At 37.6% G+C, this 12,670-nt stretch overlaps 1 long non-coding RNA gene across 4 annotated transcripts in view; it reads right to left on the reverse strand.

Moving 5' to 3' along the window:
- Positions 1-452: 452 nt before the first annotated feature.
- Positions 453-12,670, reverse strand: part of LOC118970490 (uncharacterized) — a 200,721-nt gene continuing 188,503 nt past the window's right edge. For all 4 annotated transcript variants that reach the window (XR_012129443.1, XR_012129440.1, XR_012129441.1 and 1 more), the window contains one exon: positions 453-2,287. This is a non-coding gene — a long non-coding RNA (uncharacterized lncRNA). The remainder of the gene's footprint in view (positions 2,288-12,670) is intronic.

Below are 12,670 nucleotides of genomic sequence, written 5' to 3' on the forward strand. Positions count from 1 at the left end.
CTGGGTGGCTTACCCAACAGAAATTCATTGTTTCAGAGTACTGAGGACAAATTTGAAACCATCATACGGCAGGACTGGTTCCTGGTGAGAGCTCTGAGGGAAGAATCTATTCCAGGCCTCACTCTTTGGGTAACAGATGGCTATCTTCACAGTCACACAGTGTGGATCTTCACATTCTCTTACCTCTGTGTGTATATCCCATATACAAATGTCCCCTTTTTATAAGGACGCCTGTCAGCTTAGGTCCCCACTAACCCACTTGGCCTCACTTTAACTTGAGTACCTCTAAAAATCTTCAAGTAAGGCCACATTCTGAAGTACTCTGAATTAGACCTTCAATGGATGAACTTGGGGAAGACACAATTCAACCCATAACAAGAGGGAACACTTCCAAACTCAGCTTATGCAGTCAACATTATCCTAATACAAACACCAAAGATAATACAAAAAACTAGTAAACTAGAGACACAATTATCTTTATTTTACAGATGCAGGATATAAGGTCATAAAAATAATTTTGTTTTTAGATTCCACATATAAGTGAAATTAATTGGTATTTGTCTTTCGTCACCTGACTTATTTTACTTCACATAATACCCTTGAGGTCCATCTGTGTTGTCACACATGGCAGGATTTCTTTTTTATAGCTGAAAAATGTTCTATTGTGTATATGTACCACATCTTCTTTAACCATCTATTGATGGACACTTTGGTTGAGGAAATTAATAAAATATATAACTATTGTATACTTAAAACTAATATATTTTCTATCAGCTATAGTTCAATCAAATAATAATGAAAATAAATACTTTTCCCAAATAATAACTGTTACAGCTTTGAGTTAAACCTAGTTTGGCCAAGATTAATTCCATATTTCTATGATACTCCAAGAAATTACAATATAATTTTGGGGTTACAATCTACTAAATGATAAGCTATATGTATACATCATATATTTATAAATTCTTACCTAGACTAATAATGTACTTATCTCTCATTCTGGGCTTAGGTGTAAATGAAAATGGTATGAATGTTAAACGTTCATGGAGTCTACTTTCTATCTGGTCTTGTGTAACCTGAACTCCCACATTTTGAAATATTTTGACAAACAAGGTTATTTTGAAATCATATTGACAAGAGAATGTCAAGTTCTGTAACTGTGACTCATTGGTCAACAAAGAGGATATCCTATGATGAGTAAGTCCTGGAAATGAATACCTGTATCTTCCAAATGTTGGCTCACTGTAGCTATAACCCTTCTATACTTTTCAGGAAGTAAGGTATCCCAGGAAACAAACGTATTTTGATTCCATAGGCATACACTGAAATTTCCCCTGTTGTATGGGACTATGTCTCCCTTGGCCAATTAGTTTTCATGCCATATCATATGTCAGAAATGGAACATCTCTCCTGATTTTCTCAGTGAGATGGCAAATAAGTACAAATTGTGCATTAACCAAATGAAAGCTTATTTCTCAATTTTACTTTTGTATTTCAGGATCACCCTGCACCTATAAAAGCTACAATACTGAGCCAAAGGTTACAAATACAAAACTGGAAATTCCATGCCAAACATAGATATGCTGTGACATAAACTTACAAAAATCAGTATGCTTATTAATATTTTCATAATTTTGATATCCTTCATGTACATAAAAAATAACTTTAATGCTAAACTAATTTTGTAGATTTAAAACTGAATATATGTGTATATAATGAATATTTTAAAGTATACACAATAATATAGTAAAATAATATGATCATGGAAGCTAAATAATTTCTAATATATTATGCACATGCCAATTGAATTTCACTCAGAAAGGCTTACCTTTAGCTACTGGGAAAGGAGAGTCCCCACACATTTCCCTTTTATTCTCCCACTGGTCCTGCAGACTGCGGGAAGGACTCTGACATTAATCTCCAGTTTCAGGTACAGATCAGCATCTCAACAACAGATTCTGGGCAAACATATACCTGCTGCCAGTCCAAGTAAAATGCTCAGCATCTGGAGAATGTGTGTTTGGGTCAAAGTCTCAGCACAACTGCTGTCTAATTCCAAAGGAAGCGACAAAGTGAAATCCAAGAGGCACCTCAGATGAGGAAATGAAATCTTACCACCTCCACAATGTTCTCCCAAAGTGGTAGGTGTGCCACAAGTTTAACTGGAAATGAGCAAAGACTGTTTTCTGACGGAAGATTTCTCCAGGCTCCACATCTCTCCCCAGGCATCCTCAGGTAGGTGATTTACTGAACCAAGAGGGTCCACCATCAATTTCAATTTCAGAATCTATTGAGAAGAAACTCACAGTGAATACATAAGCTGGGAGAGGCCAAAGAGACTCCACCCACACTCTGCTAGTTCAGAAGCGTACAAACCCGTGTGCTCAATTTCCCCCCTTGCCAAATCATACTGAATTAAAGATGGATTAGGTATTTGATCTAATCTTTGTTAGTGTTGGGGAAAAATATAAGCAGACTTTTATTCTAGTAGGAATTGAAGAAAATCCCGAACTTTAAGCCAAAGGAACCTAGAAGCAGTATCAGACTACAATTAGAAGAAGTTAGCAAGAAAAGACAGGATCAAGCCGAAGTACCTTTGTTCCCATTGTGTTTTAGACCACTGCTGTTCCTTCCTGTGCCAAACTGAAGCCAGTTTGCTGAAATGGTGAGAATTCCTTTTCTCTGGATATACATGCAAAGCACATTTATTTGCAACTATCCCCAAACAATGCTGCCTAGTGTGCAAGGTCATCTGAGGTGGCCAAAGCTTTCAGAGTTACTTGGTAAACCGTGAGTGGCCACTGTTCACGTGGAAAGGATGTAGTGAAATCTGTGTCCTTTCGAGAACATGTCATGTCTGACCTCATTTAGAGAGGAAGCAGTTGTGCTCTTTGTAACTGGTACTACAGTTAAGTTCTTGTAGCAATTCAGGAAATGCTTTGTCTGAGACCAGCCCTCAAAGAGAAGAACTCCAGTTGCTTACGGACAACTGAACCGTTATTTCCTCAAAAGCAGTGTTTGCATAATTTGGAGAGAGCAGTATGAGGATGAGTCTGCAATCATTTCATTGATTAAAAGTAGCTTTAAATCTTGTAGACAGCACAGGAAGACATCAAACTTTTTTTTCCACTCACAGCAATGAGAATGGAGGATCAGTAGTGGCATGAAGAGGCAGCAGCAACATTTTACCTGGTCAGGGGTTAATGACACGGGTACAGTTTGTGAGGCAGCAGCCTCATGGGGAGGGATGCGGACACGAAGGTCTCCCTGCAGATGGTGGTAGTTCTAATTGCAAGCTCCCCTTAATGGTTCCAGAAAGGTTTATAACACTTTTAACCATCTAATTTATATCTGGCTCTACGCTTCCCTTCTGAGAATCTAAATGTGGTAACTTTCTTTTCCCAAAAATGACATAATTTTTCCTGGCTCTATGACATTGTCTGTTACCTAAATACTCAATTATAAGATTTATGTTTTCAAAAGCAAGATGACTTGTCAGAAAAGAAAACAAATAGACCAAAAAATGAACATGGTAAATGCACGTAACAAAGAAATAAGAAACGTTAGAAAAATAAGCAAGGGAAATTTTTAAATATATTTTATAAATATTAATTCCAAATAAAGGTGTCCTGAATTACAGCATGAAGTAGTGCATTACTGTTGTCCTCAGAGAAATGTCAAATATATAGTTTCAGAATAATAGTAATTTCATTAAAAAATCACTATACTGGCAACTTTCATTTTACGTGGAATAATTATTGCTTAGTTGAATGTTATTATCTGAAAAATAATAGATTTTATAATTTAGCTTTATTTTGTTAGAAGGCGTATTCCCAATAATTTCCTTTCCTTTCATTTTTTCATTTTGTCCAATTTCGCTTTTAAAAAATCATTGCATTACCACACTACTGAAAAGCTCATTTTCTATTTTTACTAATATGTTTCTTACCGTAAAAGAAAAGAAACTAGAAAAATGACATGTTTTCTATACTTTTTGTCATGGATGCAAAGTCCCTCTTACTATTTCTGCCCAAGCTTTTTAGCATTTTTGATATGCCATTGCAGAGTACCCTCAAATATGGGAACTTCAAAAAATTCTGTGGACAGTAGCAAGTCATAATTCTTTGTTACCTTGGTAAGACTTTACAGAGTATTAGAAATTATATAACCCCTCTACTTTAAAGATAAGGAAAGTGAAGTCCTGAAAGTCTTATTGAACAAATTTACACAGCTAGCAAATGGCAAGGCTGGATGTAAAATAAAATATTTACAGTGTTTAGAGGAAAAAACACCAGCTTAGAATCCTGTACATTGAGAAAAATACTTTTGCAAACAAAAATTGAGGGAATTTGTTGCCAAAAACCTGCTTTACAAGAAATGCTGAAAGAGGTTCTTTAAGGAGGACAATAATAAATATTAGAAACTCAGTTCTACATTAGAAAGAGCATAGAAGAAGGAATAAGTGAAGGTAAAATAAAAACTTTGATTTTTCTTATTCTTGATCTGACAGAGGACAGATTATTTGTTAAATAAGAGCAGTAATGTATTCAATTATGTATGCTCATGTGTATGTGGGAAAGAGTGAGATACATAGGAAACTTGAAATATCAAAGACCTGGAAGGATCCCTGTGAAATGTAATCAAGGGTCCCTATCTTCCAGGCTCTATAGGAGGGTAGAAGCTTAATGTCTACATGCACCTAGATCAAAAAATACATTCTGTCATAAAGATATGAGTATTTCTTTTTTCCTTTGGATAAAGTCAATTGGCTAACACAGATCTCGTCCCAATTACAGGTAAATTCAGGTTAAAGTGTGTGACAAATGGTACTGTCAAGTCCTCTTACTTGAGGACTAGTTATGTTTATCCTGAGAACATGTATATAACAGGTTGTGTCTAGATGAGATTTCTTTGTAACCCCTTTATCAGATTATCTATAAAACATCACATGGTGGTTTAATGCTTAGTCAATAATCAAACTGTTTGTTCTCTTGTACTGTTGTGGAGAGGTTTTCTGGGTTAGGAAATTTTTTTTTGAGTTACATTCTCATAATGATTCTGGTGACTGGGACTGGATATCTGGGAGTTCCTGAGTTGAGCAGACAGACTGAAGGTTCCTGGCCACACACAGTCAGGACATAGGCCTTAAATTATAGAAGTCTCCTTCTGGTTCTTGCTCTTTTGGAATACCATCCAGGTGTAACACTTGCTCCAAATTCAAGATTTTATTATGGACTAAACATGGGTAATACAGGTTCTACAATCCTGTTAGGATCACCACGTGGTTGGGAAGTATGAAACACCATGAATATTGCCTGTAGGTCTTTCTCTTAAAAAGCTAAAGTCTTTCTGCTACATTTGGAATGAGTATATGAGAATCCAGTCTTGCAGTTGGCTAAGGATGGGTCTTTTGATTTGGATAAGTTAATGTATTTGCTGGGTTTTTTAGGCCTCATCCCAGGCAAATAAATTACTGGTATTTGTGGGATGAAAAATCATCCTGAGAAAAATAAATAAGTAAATGATTTGAACAGCCAGAAGAAAAAAACTGAGAAAATGGGAGAATTGTGAGATTTAAAGGCACTTCTCTTTCACAGACCTCCCCTCCTCCTCTCTCTGTCCTCCTGTATCTCTTTATCCCTCTCAGCCCCAAACTCTGGGGAAGAGGGAGGCCATGATCTTTCAGGCAGCTGTTCCCTTCACGAATGTGTTTCCCTGTAAAGAGGGACAAGTGGGCACAACTTCTTTAGCCAGTAATATATTATGAGCCCTGCCAAGGAATAGAAGTTGGTGCGCCTGGTGACCTAGCTCCAAGTCCACCTGTGTCTTAGCTCAGGTCCAGCTCCAGGAGTCCCTTCTCAGCCACACATCACATATCTGGGAAAGTAGACACAATGAGGACATCTGATCTGGGTATAACTGAAAACGTGGATAAAATGTTGTGGCTCCATGCAAAGGAGACAGGATGGAAAGTAGCTGCACTAGTCTCTTGGAAAAAGGCAAGTGAACAAGGTGTTAAGCTGATGAATGTCAACACAGGAAGGAAACCAAAGTGCCATATAATTTACATTTTTCTTGTCTGAATGAAAGGAAAACCAGATCTTCCTATATGGATCACCAACAAAACTGATGTCATTGTGAAGCTACCCAGGACTCCCAAGTAGTTCACATGTCTCTCTCGCCAGCTGATATTATTCATTTAAAGGCCTCTTTGCGTGGGCTACAGAAATTTCCAGTACCTTGCAGCATGTCTGCTTTATAGCCCCACACAGGGAGAGGTGTGATGGCTAAAGCATACAAAAAGGTGTGAGAAACACCTTCACTGGTCCAAACTTAAAAAGTGGACACAGAAACAATGAGAATAGCGGAGTGAGGCTTTAATAGCTGTCTTGCAAGATCGGGTGTCTGGTAAGCAGGTACAACTAGGGTTGTTGGAGCAAGCAATTGATTCCCTAGCACACGAGTCCCTTCCCTGGTTCCTCATTGGTTGAGTACTACAGGTACAGGGTTCATTCTTTCCTGGACATTGTCTAAGCAAGTTATATCCATATTAGGCTTTCTTTTACATTTGTCTTAATTTTATTAGCTGGTTCAAAACTTCTTTTTCCCTGAACAAGCACAGCCCATTCCTTCTCAATGTCCTTCCTCCTCTCAGCTTGAGCAACTTCCTGGCATGTACTTCACCACATGGGCTTTTTGTCAATATCTTACTGTTTAAATGTTTAAACCCCCTAGTGGGAGTAAGTCACATTTAGTTTCTATGCTTTTTCTAACAGTAGACACCCAATCTTTCAAGACTACCATTAAAGTCTCTGTTTTTCTCTTTCTTTCCATGTCCACTTAATTTTGGACCAGTGAGGGCATTTCCCACATTAGGCAATCAGCAGACATTGTCCACTGATGGAGGAGACACTTCCAGAAATCACCACATCAAGAAGCCGGGTGGCCAAGGGAAGCCAGCTGTCCATCTTCTCCTCCCCAACCACACCATACACTATGGAAGATCTAGGGACATAGGGGTCACTAATGACTGCCTTTCTGCTAAAGTGAGCTGGGAGAAGTTGCAGCTATTTATCTAAAAGATGGCTAGATCCCCCATTGATTTCTATTAGCACTTTTTTGAGACCTCAAAAATCATTGGCATGGATGCAAGGGCACATCACAGTTACCCTCTGGGCCTAACCACCTTTGCCTTGACTCTCCTGTTGACTATCCAAATTTAAGTTAGGGAAAACGTGGGAGGCTGGTTAAGACAGACTATTACTCAAATCTCAACAGTGACTACTTAGTTTTGGAACAATCTAGAAAAAGAATAAAGAAAAATGGGATAAATTAAAAACTGTCCTGCTAGCTGCTCAGAACTCCTCAGTAAAAGGACCGTCCTCTACTCTGAACAACCCACGAAGGGAAGAAAGGCGGGTGAGAGACAATGTGTCATTATTGCAAAAAGCCAGAGCATGAGGAAAGGGACTGCAGGGAATTGGAAAATGGCTTAAAATGGACTTGAAAGGGGGAGCTTATCAAACTTGTACTACTGATTTTGCAATTTCCTTAGGAATTTCTCACTGCTGTTTGGCGATAGATCAATTTAGGATATTGGTGTTTTGGGTTGGGTCTGCCTTGTTCTTTTCCCACAAGCTTCCTTTATAGATAGGTCCTCCAGAAGAAGAGCCTGTGTGCTTACTCTCGATTTCCTGGATCCACTGGGAAGATATCTGCTGTTGTGTTAAGCTACTTTATAATATTTAAGGAGGCTTATAAAGTTAAAAAAAAAAAAGGGATTTTCCCTGGTGCAAAATGGAGACTCCCCCCTTTTCTTTCAGGGCACTTGATTTAGAAAATATGCAGTTGGGTATAAACCTTTTAACAATCTAAATAAGACTCATACCAGCTTTATAGCCCAGAAATAGCATTACCAAGGACTTGGGGGCAGTCTCTGTGAGATGTAATCATCAAGGAAGACAGTGCCAGTGCCCTTCTCTCCCCATTTCAGTAGAGGGGCGGGAGCCTAACTGTGGCTGCAGACACCCTGGGCACCTCATTGCAAAACCACCTCCTGTCATGAAGATATAAAACAGTTATTTTTCCTTGAAATAAAGTTGACAAGCTAACACAGATGTTCACCCAAGTACCAGGTACATTTAGGATGAACTGTTTGTGACAAATTGTGCTGTCAAATCCTTTTAAGGGTTAGGTATCATGTATCTCAAGAAAATGTGTATAAAAAGTTCTATCTGCTTGGCTACATAAAAGGGTGAGATTTCTTTGTCCCTTTTAGACTCTTTAGCTGATTGCCTGTGATGCATATCCCATTCTGGCTCAATGCTTATTCAATAATAAAACTATTTTCTTTCTCTTCTGCCTTTGTGGAAATGCTTTCTGGGTTGGGAGATTTTGTTTCTAATTATATTTCTCCAGTAGTATACAGCAATTCACTGTATTGTTTTTTTGGGAAATTTTCCAGAGTTTAATAATACTTCAAAATTAAAAGGTGAAAATGGTTAGTGGCCTTATTTTCCTTTAAAATAAAGGAAATCTTTGCAATACCCATCACTGACAAAGGACTGGTATACAAAATGTAGAAGAAACTATGACTCAGTAATTAGAAGACAAATAATCCCACTAAAAAGCCTGGCCACAGACTTGAATAGACACAGAAGATGATGTATAAATAGCCATTAAGCATGAAAAGATGCTGTACTTAGTTGAATACTACTCTTCCCCACCCTATCTCTACCTGAAATGGCAGAAGGTGACCTTATTTGGAAATAGGACCTAGTTAAATGAAAATGACATCATACTTGATTAGGATGGGCTCTAATTCAATGACTACTGTTCTTATAAGAGGAGAAAGCAGAGATACAGACACATAGGGGAGGAGGCCCTGTGAAGTTAGAGGCAGATAGATACTGGAGTGATACGGTTATGGTGAAGGAATGCCAAGAACTGCTGACAAACACCAGCTAGGCAAAGAAGAATTCTCCCCTAGAGTCTTCAGAGGGAACAGGGCCCTGTCTGCATCTTGATTTCAGATTTCTAGTCTACACAACATCGAAACAGTAAGATAAAGAATAAAGAAAAATGGGGGTAAATTAAAAACTGTCCTGCTAGCTGCTCAGAACTCCTCAGTAAAGCCACTCCATTGTTTTAAGCCACCTAGCTTGTGTCAGTCCCAGAGAACTAGTATAGAAATGCAGCATCACTAGTAATCAAAATAGCGTAAGTTAAAACCACAATAAGATACCACAGTCCATGCATTTAGAATAACTAAAAGACTGACAATACCAAATGCTGGAAGGACATGGAGCAACTGGAACTCTCATATGTTGATGTTTGGAATGTAAAATGAGTCAACCACTTTAAAGACAGCTTTCACATCTGACAGCTTTTTATAAAGTTGAACATTTACATAATCCAGCAATTCCACTCCTAAGATTTCCCAAGAGAAATGAAAATGCCTGTCCTCACCAAGACTTGGGCATGACTGGTCATACTGAAAATAATCCAAACTTCTATTGACAGGAGAATAGATAAGGAAATTGTGAATGTGGTAGTTTGGGTCCTCGGAGAATCAGATGCTGAGAGTGAATTAGATATACAAGAGATTTATTGAGGAAAATGCCTGTAAGGGATAAAGAAGACGACTTGGGAATAAGTAGGGGCAGCTTGCAGATGACAGTGCAAGTCTGACAGCTCTGAAGAGGGAAAGGAGGAGTTGAGTAGGAAGAGAAGTTCTAAGGAAGTTTCAGCCTAGTCAGGAGGCATTCCTTGAACTAAAATTGCTCATTAGGCAAATCCTACATTCTACAGGAATGGGGAAACACAGCTCTCCTGACTCTCCTTAGTCATTAGCTGGGAGCAGCCCTGGAAAAGTGCAGCCAGGGGAGATGAGCAAGGATTGACTGAAAAAGGGCCCAAAGAAACTTTTCAAGGTCATAGAAATGTTCTGTTGATCATGGTGGTAGTCGCACTGATACATATATTTGTCAACATTTGTAGAACTGTGAACTTAAAATAAATGCATTTTCTTGTATATGAATTACACCTCAATAAACTTGACTTTTTTAAATGACCTCCTCAGTGAACTGGTGCTATCTTCATTTTTTTAAAAGCGTAATTTAGATTTTTGCTATTTTTCTACTATTCTGTGATTCTTTCCCAATTTCATAAGTGAAATATGATTAACATTCAGAAGATAGTATACGATGTATACTACATTAAAAAATAATAATGTAGCAAATACTACACATCCACGATCCAAGATAAAAGGAGAGATGCTCTGCTAAAACCCTAGAAACATCCGTGTTTCCTCCCTATTCTCTCCTAGTTCTATTCCAGTTCTCTATTGCTTCTCATACATGCATGTTGGTGGAGGGAAGAAAGACCTCTCCTCTGTTCTCTTATATTCTGTGTCTGGGGCCTGCAAATTAATCTGACTAAAGATAGATTAACAGGAGAAAAAGCATACAAGTTTTTATTGACGTTAATTTTTATGTGCATAAGGGCTTCACAGAAAAAAGAAGTCCAAAGAATCAGACTCAGAGGGTTATATAGCATTTTAACAGAGTGTGATTACCTCAGAAGTGACTAAACAAAGGAAAGGGGGTTTGGGCATCTTGAGCTTATAAATTGTGGCAAAATGACTAGGAAATATAATGGAGGATAAAGGTTATTTTAGTAAGGTTGTTTGGCAGACTGATATGTCTGCAGCCTGCTCATTTCTAGTGATAAGAGTGCTCTTCTTTTCCTGGCACAGAGAGAGCACCCTTCTCCTGGGAAATACACGCCTTGTTGTTGGCCGATAGGTGAAGGAAAGAGACCTCTTCCTGTATCTACTGTTTCTCAATTACCTTCAGCTCAAAATAATCCTTATGGCAAAGTGGCAGTATTTTCAGAGTGGAATATCCTGATCCCCTTCGTTTGGAGCTCCAGGATTCTGTCTCCTATTCAATTCTTGTCTTCTACTTTGGCGTTTTTTTATGATGTAATCTAGCTTTTTTCCTTAATGATGATTTATATGGTGATTCTTCTTCCCAAAGTCCAGGCATTTTATGGAGAAGTAAATATATGGCACACGTCTAAAATATTCAAAAACAAAACTGTTCGCAGTAATAAAACTTCGCTTAGCTCTTTTCCTTGCAAATTACCCATTAAGGGAACTTTTGTTCTTGTTAATTGATGAAAAATTCAGTAATTTGCTGCTTAAACTCATTCTTTTTTGGGTAACTGCTCAATCAAATTAGGATCCTCCTCCTCTGATTTTTTTCTTCCCTTATCATGGGGTTTTCTGTGTTCTGTGACAGAGGATAGGGGCAGAAATATCTGGTCCCTGGCTGCCTTCTGCCAATATGTATCTATTTTTAATCTACTGATTCCGAGTGCCAAGAAATTTACTTAGTACGTAAATGTTCAGTGCATTTCTTCTTTCTTACTCCTCTTTCACAACATCTTGTTTCCTTAAATTCTAGAACTTTCATGAAAGTGAAATTGTAAAAACTTGAAGATTATCCTTTCAACTAGCTTGCAAGCTTCCAGTTCATTTGAGTCTGTTTTGGAACTTCTAACAACTGATTCTTGAATCAATTATGCCTATAAGATCATAAATCATTTATACCTCTAAGATTATAAGTCAATTTAAGCACCATGCATTTCTTAAAAACTTCAATTAAATACCACACTGTGGGTCCTTACTGAATATAAAGCAACCCCATAGATTTAAAAAAAAAATTTCCCTTTGCCACAATTTTTAGCATAACATCTTTCAACAAGTTGTAAAATCATACTATACAAAGGAGAAATAGTTGACAGTTTTTATTATTCAAATATGAACAAATACTGGGTAATGTCAAGGGGATAAAAGTGAAGTATTCTCTGTCATAATGATCAGTGAATTCCTTGATGATGGGAACCAAGCTTTATTTGCCTCTGTCCTTTTAGACGTTCCTGGCATAGTCCTCTGTTCATAGATTTACACCTATGACTCTCACAGTTGAATTTAAGCCAACTTGACAGGCAGGGGTCTCAAAGGGAACTTTCAGCCCTCTAATTTTGTGGTTCATTGTTAGGACACCAAAATATAGATCAAAAAGCAATTTAGTAGTGCTTGCACACAGAGCAATGAATGTTCAGAGAGCTGAGATTTTCCAAGTTAATCATGCCCTCTACTCAGCCTGGCTTGACTTTCTCCTTCATATCATGTCAATCCCTCTCTTGCATATAGATTCATTCATTCCTGCTTCAGGGAAAACAAACCATGAAACTGTTTCTATAACGCATCATGACTTCTGAGTAGTCAGTCAGTGGGAATATGCACACACAGAACACAAAAGAATTTACATTACTATTACTTGTAGGAACTCTTTGAAGTCAAAATACTGAAAAATTTTATTACTGAAAAATTTATGTTCTTATTTTATCAAACATTTTGAAATTGAAATAAATATTAAATGAACCACTGAGAGGCAGTGTAGTCCCCAAAATTATCCTTTCCTCCCATGAAAAGATAGGTTTTAATTTCCCTTTTGAATCCAGATCATACTAATGTTACCCTAAAAAATTTTAATGGGCATGAGGGATGATGAAATAGTCTGATATCTCATTCTTCTTTCTGGCTCTTTCTATATGACTCAAAACAAGTTATTTTGGAAATACATCCTGGACAATTGAAAAC

Source organism: Manis javanica, chromosome 3, assembly GCF_040802235.1.
Source record: "Manis javanica isolate MJ-LG chromosome 3, MJ_LKY, whole genome shotgun sequence".
Lineage (NCBI taxonomy): Eukaryota > Metazoa > Chordata > Mammalia > Pholidota > Manidae > Manis > Manis javanica.